The sequence below is a fragment of the Colias croceus genome, chromosome 1, assembly GCF_905220415.1.
Source record: "Colias croceus chromosome 1, ilColCroc2.1".
NCBI lineage: Eukaryota > Metazoa > Arthropoda > Insecta > Lepidoptera > Pieridae > Colias > Colias croceus.
The window spans coordinates 1,567,209-1,575,000 of NC_059537.1; the positions used below are offsets into that span (position 1 = coordinate 1,567,209).

At 39.7% G+C, this 7,792-nt stretch overlaps 1 long non-coding RNA gene and 1 other non-coding gene across 2 annotated transcripts in view; one reads left to right on the top strand and one right to left on the bottom strand.

The window, feature by feature from the left end:
* Nucleotides 1-158: 158 nt before the first annotated feature.
* Nucleotides 159-2,574, bottom strand: LOC123695954. The gene is made up of 2 exons (XR_006752020.1): nucleotides 2,125-2,574; nucleotides 159-1,979 (listed from the first exon to the last, which is right to left on the bottom strand). It is a non-coding gene; the product is annotated as an uncharacterized LOC123695954 (long non-coding RNA).
* Nucleotides 2,575-6,522: 3,948 nt separating this feature from the next.
* LOC123697800 overlaps nucleotides 6,523-7,792 on the top strand; it is a 1,905-nt gene continuing 635 nt past the window's right edge. The window contains exon 1 of the ribosomal RNA XR_006752282.1: nucleotides 6,523-7,792. This exon is cut by the window's right edge and continues 635 nt beyond it. This is a non-coding gene — a ribosomal RNA (small subunit ribosomal RNA).

Here is a 7,792-nt window from a genome sequence, read left to right on the forward strand (position 1 = left end):
ACATTTAAAAGTTGAAGTTGCTAGTGATGTCTCTTTGAGTACATATTATCGATAAAACTTCATATCGATATCGATAAAATTTTCGATGCTGGGTAACATCACTACTAATTCTCATCCTTATTCAAATTTATAGGAAATTAAAAATAAAACACCAACAATGTAGATCAATAAGTTTATTATAATATAATAATAATTACCTATATATAACATTTTTATATAATATTAAAACTCACTATTATCAGCAAAAATGGATAATTCCATTTGAATTTTGAATTTTACTGAATATCTTTATTTAGGCATGTAGGACTTAATTCGGCTTAAATATTATGTGAATACAACTAGATTCACATTTTATACTTTTCCTTGAAATATTTTGCGGGATTTCTATTTTAAAATCTCATTCTAAATTTCCAATATATCGTTGCCGTTCGGATCGCCATATTGGAATTGTAAGAAGTCGTTGTTTTCTTTGGACAAAACAATAATAATATTATCTCCTCTCCAATTGATTCTACAGCCAGAACATGACGTAATAGAGAAGTTTTCTCGTAAAAATTATTATTTTTTATATCTTCCTTTAATAGAACAGTCATTGGGTATATATTGCAAATACTTAGTCACAAATCACATTAATAATTATTATCAATTATTATCTACACAAAGATTTTAACATTGTTTACACATAACACTTTTTCTTCTTCTTTCACTTTTGGCAGAAATATAACAAATTAAAAAATTCAATGTACTGTACATTAACTGAGTAAATAAGTAAGAAAATCTACGATATACGAAGAACAGATTTTGTTTATCTTCCACCAAAACAATTAATAAAACGCCATTTTGAATTCAAATTTCAAACAACAAATCAACATCAAGAGGTTGTCTATGCTTAAGTCTTAACCATTGACAAGAAATCGAAGAAAGAAAGAAATAATTTATTAATGTATTAGCTTAAAATTAAAATATACAAAAATAAGGTTTAAAAAAAAATAAGAAATAATAATAAATAATTAAAACTAAAATATTAAATCTAATATTAAATGATTACATCGGAGGGGCCAACATTAGAAATGTTTTTATTTTTTCTAAAAGTTGGCAGAACAGACTCTCCCTTAGGTCTTTGAAAAGTACAAAATAATTTGAACTGTATGTCAATTGAATGAAGTTTAAAATTGCTTGATAATGGAAGCCTAACCAAAACGATGTTCTTAAGGACGCGTTTACGAATCTGACAAAAATAAGCAGTTTTTCGGTACATTTTGCGACAAAATAATACAAAACCAAATTAAACTAATAATTACTATAGATAGATTAATCCTTAACCCTCAATTCACTAGGTGAAATTTGCTAACATAAACAGCTTCCATGAGTCCACTGGACTCATATATTTTCTTGGCGTGTTTTTTTCAAATAAAACTCTTTTTTTTATTAAGTTTTTTTATTATTATTTTTAAATGTTTATTAAGGCACTACAAAAAAATAATAAAACTGGATAAACTTCTGAAATACTCTTAAAAATAAAAAAAAACTTATTCTAATAGTCTTAGAAAACAGAGTTATTTTCAAAGCCCTACAATAATGGCAAATATTTTTAACTAATGGCTCTTTTTAATTTTATAAGACTTCTAAAGGAATGCAAAACCGAAAATAAACAACAAAAATGTACGCTTCTATACAAAAAAATAAAACGTGCAATGGGGTATTGCCACCGATTGCAGGCAGCGACGGCATGCCATTTTTGAGCAACTCAAACATACAGGCTTCAGACATCTAGTGCCTGAATGTGCAGTCTTTGTTCTCTTTTTGTAATTACATGGATAACAATGCTTTCTTTCTGTCCTAGATAGCTTGTCTTCGGTTTCAGAGTGGCTCGCATCTTCATCATTCATAATTTGTGTGATCCATGATTCCAAAACAGAATCTGCCTGGTCTTCATTCATATTTACAACTTTATGTTGTTTTAGATCCATTTTACAAACCTACAACAACAACAAATATTAAAATACATATTTTTATATCATTAATACGACAAATAAGCAACATTTAAGAATCGTAACAAATAAATAAAATATTACTTAATTCACTAGTATGAGTCCATGGGACTCACTCGACGTAATAACTTACCTATTACGCAGCGCAGGCGCACGTCCTCTCGCTACCGCGGTGCCCACGTCACTGCAGGAAGGTACTGAGACGGTGGAGGAAATAAGTCACCAGGGGAAAAAAATATAATAGTTTGAAAGTTCGATGTGAGTCCAATGGACTCAGGTAGTGAATTAAGGGTTAATCTTTAAATGGTAGCAATTTTTTAGTCGAAAATTTTGGTTTATAATATTATAAAAAATATTTTCCGTTGCCCTTTCACACAAAATTGACAATATCGTGCTGAATAAAGGAACATTTTTCATGTATTTAATAAAATAAATTTAATGATTTAAAAATATTTTAAGTAAGCAGACATGTCCAACTCAAAAAGGTAGCAAAGAAAACTATCAAAATGTTACAAATAGGCTGAGAAATCAAACCTTATTTTTTCACATATTTAGTTGTAACGCGTGATACTTATTGGATTGAAATAAGAGCCAGCGCGCACGAGCAACTTTGTCTCCGCAACTATTTTGTCTCCGCAACTATTTTGTCTCTCCCACCCATGAGCTAGTATGAAAGTGCGCGCACGTAGCGACGCAACTCCCCATACAAATTGATGGGAGAGACAAAATAGTTGCGGAGACAAAGTTGCTCGTGCGCGCTGGCTCTAAGGGTTATTTTACTGGCTCATCTTGATTTATTGCACAAAAATTTGTAATGAAATATTTTAGTCTGCGCTCGGCCGCCGTTGTGAGTGGACACTGTGACGCTTGTAAGCAGCTCCTCGTTTACGAAAAGATCACTGTACGAATACAAAATATTTGACCTAATAAACTTGATCCTTCACGCATTCATTTTATTTATAGATTTTATACTTATGGGATTATAAATTTCATATTTAGTTTCTGACTTGATGGAGTGACCTGAAGGTGTACTTCGAAGACTGCTACTGGAACTAATAAACGATTAGAGCTAGGTGTGCCGAGTTTGGGCTCATTTTGTTAGTTATGTTGAGACCTTACCTCCAGACTTGATGGAGTGACCTGCAGGTGTACTTCGAAGACGGCTACTGGAACTAATAGACGAGTAGAGCTAGGTATGCCGAGTTTGGGCTCGTTTTGTTAGTTACATTGAGACCATACCTCCAGACTTGATGGAGTGACCTGAAGGTGTACTTCGAAGACTGCTACTGGAACTAATAAACGATTAGAGCTAGGTGTGTCGAGTTTGGGCTCATTTTGTTAGTTATGTTGAGACCTTACCTCCGGATTTGATGGAGTGTCCTGAAGGTGTACTTCGAAGACTGCTACTGGAACTAATAGACGAGTAGAGACTAGGTGTGCCGAGTTTGGGCTCGTTTTGTTAGTTATGTTGAGACCTTACCACCGGACTTAATGGAGTGACCTGCAGGTGTACTTCGAAGACTGCTACTGGAACTATTAGACGAGTAGAGCTAGGTGTGCCGAGTTTGGGTTCATTTTGTTAGTTATGTTGAGACCTTACCACCGGACTTGATGGAGTGACCTGCAGGTGTACTTCGAAGACTTCTACTGGAACTAATAGACGGTTAGAGCTAGGTGTGCCGAGTTTGGGCTCATTTTGTTAGTTATATTGAGACCTTACCTCCGGACTTGATGGAGTGTCCTGAAGGTGTACTTCGAAGACTGCTACTGGAACTAATAGACGAGTAGAGCTAGGTGTGCCGAGTTTGGGCTCATTTTGTTAGTTATGTTGAGACCTTACCACCGGACTTGATGGAGTGACCTGCAGGTGTACTTCGAAGACGGCTACTGGAACTAATAGACGAGTAGAGCTAGGTATGCCGAGTTTGGGCTCGTTTTGTTAGTTACATTGAGACCATACCTCCAGACTTGATGGAGTGACCTGAAGGTGTACTTCGAAGACTGCTACTGGAACTAATAAACGATTAGAGCTAGGTGTGCCGAGTTTGGGCTCGTTTTGTTAGTTATGTTGAGACCTTACCACCGGACTTAATGGAGTGACCTGCAGGTGTACTTCGAAGACTGCTACTGGAACTATTGGACGAGTAGAGCTAGGTGTGCCGAGTTTGGGTTCATTTTGTTAGTTATGTTGAGACCTTACCTCCAGACTTGATGGAGTGACCTGCAGGTGTACTTCGAAGACGGCTACTGGAACTAATAGACGAGTAGAGCTAGGTATGCCGAGTTTGGGCTCGTTTTGTTAGTTACATTGAGACCATACCTCCAGACTTGATGGAGTGACCTGAAGGTGTACTTCGAAGACTGCTACTGGAACTAATAAACGATTAGAGCTAGGTGTGTCGAGTTTGGGCTCATTTTGTTAGTTATGTTGAGACCTTACCTCCGGATTTGATGGAGTGTCCTGAAGGTGTACTTCGAAGACTGCTACTGGAACTAATAGACGAGTAGAGACTAGGTGTGCCGAGTTTGGGCTCGTTTTGTTAGTTATGTTGAGACCTTACCACCGGACTTAATGGAGTGACCTGCAGGTGTACTTCGAAGACTGCTACTGGAACTATTAGACGAGTAGAGCTAGGTGTGCCGAGTTTGGGTTCATTTTGTTAGTTATGTTGAGACCTTACCACCGGACTTGATGGAGTGACCTGCAGGTGTACTTCGAAGACTTCTACTGGAACTAGTAGACGGTTAGAGCTAGGTGTGCCGAGTTTGGGCTCATTTTGTTAGTTATATTGAGACCTTACCTCCGGACTTGATGGAGTGTCCTGAAGGTGTACTTCGAAGACTGCTACTGGAACTAATAGACGAGTAGAGCTAGGTGTGCCGAGTTTGGGCTCATTTTGTTAGTTATGTTGAGACCTTACCTCCGGACTTGATGGAGTGACCTGCAGGTGTACTTCGAAGACTGCTACTGGAACTAATAAACGATTAGAGCTAGGTGTATCGAGTTTGGGTTCATTTTGTTAGTTATGTTGAGACCTTACCTCCGGACTTGATGGAGTGTCCTGAAGGTGTACTTCGAAGACTGCTACTGGAACTAATAGACGAGTAGAGCTAGGTGTGCCGAGTTTGGGCTCGTTTTGTTAGTTATGATGAGACCTTACCTCGGGACTTGATGGAGTGACCTGAAGGTGTACTTCGAAGACTGCTACTGGAACTAATAGACGAGTAGAGCTAGGTGAGGCGAGTTTGGGCTTGTTTTGTCTTCGAAGTACACCTTCAGGACACTTCATCAAGTCCGGAGGTAAGGTCGCCCTCTTTTGTCGTTGTTGTTGTTGTTGTTTGTTGTTGTTGTTGTTTATAATTTATTTAATATGGACCACGAAATTTATAATCATGAATTATTTTTGACGACTGCACGCCGTAACTGCACGCGTGCAAAGTTTTTTGACTTGACCTTGAAAACACGAGGCGTTAGTCGCGCGCGGCGTATGTTTGTATGTATGTATGTATTATGTATGTATGTATGTACATATGCCCTGCGTGATACGTGAATAGTATCTGAAAAAATTAAACAAGCAGAAACATCGTAGCCGGGATGCGAGACAATCGGTGCGCGAGGCTAGCGAAGACGGGGGGGCGTTGCGCGTGTGCAGCGAGACATTTGTACGTACGTATGTGTATGTACGTATGTGTATGTATCATTATTTCGTCGCTGTTGTACCGCGTCGCCCGTGTGCTCTGCGCTCTCCTCGTTGCCGCCGTTCGCGTGTCGGTGTGGGGTTGGTGTTTGGTGGTGAGTCTGACAGAGTTGTAGAGTAGTGTGTTAGTTCTATGAAATAATAAAAGACCCCCGAAGATGATGATATTGTAAAAGCGTTTGTGCATACGGCGCGATACAGTTTTTAATCTTTAGTGGTGGTAGTAGTAGTAGTAGTAGTTAGTAGTAGTAGTAGAAGAAGTAGAAATTAGTAACTGTAGTAACATTGCGTCTGCCGACGGTTTGATAGATTGTCAGTTTCGTAGATTGTATTTTATATGTGTAGTGTAATAAATAATATTACGCATCTTGATACACTCTCGGAGCGCAGACCGTGAAAAATATACGACTACTATTGAACGGCAGTATAAAATTTTTTATTGCTCACATCGCACACGTTTGTGATGTACCAATGGGCTTTTATCAGATGTTTATATGTGGTCGCAATTTTCGATCCTTCCACTCTCCGTGCGTAGATTGATCGTTTGCGTCATAAAAGTTGATCGATATTAAAATTTTTCCTTCGCTTGATGCGAATGGGAATTGTTAAGGGGTGTCTCGTTAAGATGATACTTTCAACGATTTAACTGACTGTGTTCAGATTTATCCACGTGTGCGCGCGCGCGTGTGTGAATAGTGTGCGTGTGACGGTCGCCGCCGTTGCATATCATGTTATTTAAACACGCCGCGCGCATATGTATGTATATAGAGAAGCGAACGTCGCGGCGGCATCGTCGTGTCACGTTTGAGGCTCTAGCGGAAGCTTTAGTTAGCTCCCTGGTTGATCCTGCCAGTAGTTATATGCTTGTCTCAAAGATTAAGCCATGCATGTCTCAGTGCAAGCCGTATTAAGGCGATACCGCGAATGGCTCAATATATCAGTTTTGGTTCCTTAGATCTTACTCAGTTACTTGGATAACTGTGGTAATTCTAGAGCTAATACATGCAATCAGAACTCTGACCAGTGATGGAATGAGTGCTTTTATTAGATCAAAACCAATCGACGGAGGGCCTGGCGTCTGAAGTCGTTAATTTTGATGAATCTGGATAACTTTTGCCGATCGCATGGTCCAGTACCGGCGACGCATCTTTCAAATGTCTGCCTTATCAACTTTCGATGGTAGTTTCTGCGACTACCATGGTTGTCACGGGTAACGGGGAATCAGGGTTCGATTCCGGAGAGGGAGCCTGAGAAACGGCTACCACATCCAAGGAAGGCAGCAGGCGCGCAAATTACCCACTCCCGGCACGGGGAGGTAGTGACGAAAAATAACGATACGGGACTCTTACGAGGCCTCGTAATCGGAATGAGTACACTTTAAATATTTTAACGAGGAACAATTGGAGGGCAAGTCTGGTGCCAGCAGCCGCGGTAATTCCAGCTCCAATAGCGTATACTAAAATTGTTGCGGTTAAAAAGCTCGTAGTTGCATTTGTGCGCCGCGCTGTCGGTGCACCGCATCCGCGGTGATACTGACACGTTTGCGGAGCATATCGTCGGTGAGCCGGTCGTTAAAAGCCGGTTCAATATCAAAATCCTATCGCGGTGCTCTTCAGTGAGTGTCGAGGTGGGCCGACAATTTTACTTTGAACAAATTAGAGTGCTCAAAGCGGGCTCAAAATGCCGCTTGAATATTTCGTGCATGGAATAATAGAATATGATCTCGGTTCTATTTTGTTGGTTTTCAGAACTCCGAGGTAATGATTAATAGGGATAACTGGGGGCATTCGTATTGCGACGTTAGAGGTGAAATTCTTGGATCGTCGCAAGACGAACATCAGCGAAAGCATTTGCCAAAGGTGTTTTCATCAATCAAGAACGAAAGTTAGAGGTTCGAAGGCGATTAGATACCGCCCTAGTTCTAACCGTAAATATGTCATCTAGCGATCCGCCGACGTTACTACAATGGCTCGGCGGGCAGCTTCCGGGAAACCAAAGATTTTGGACTCCGGGGGGAGTATGGTTGCAAAGCTGAAACTTAAAGGAATTGACGGAAGGGCACCACCAGGAGTGGAGCCTGCGGCTTAATTTGACTCAACACGG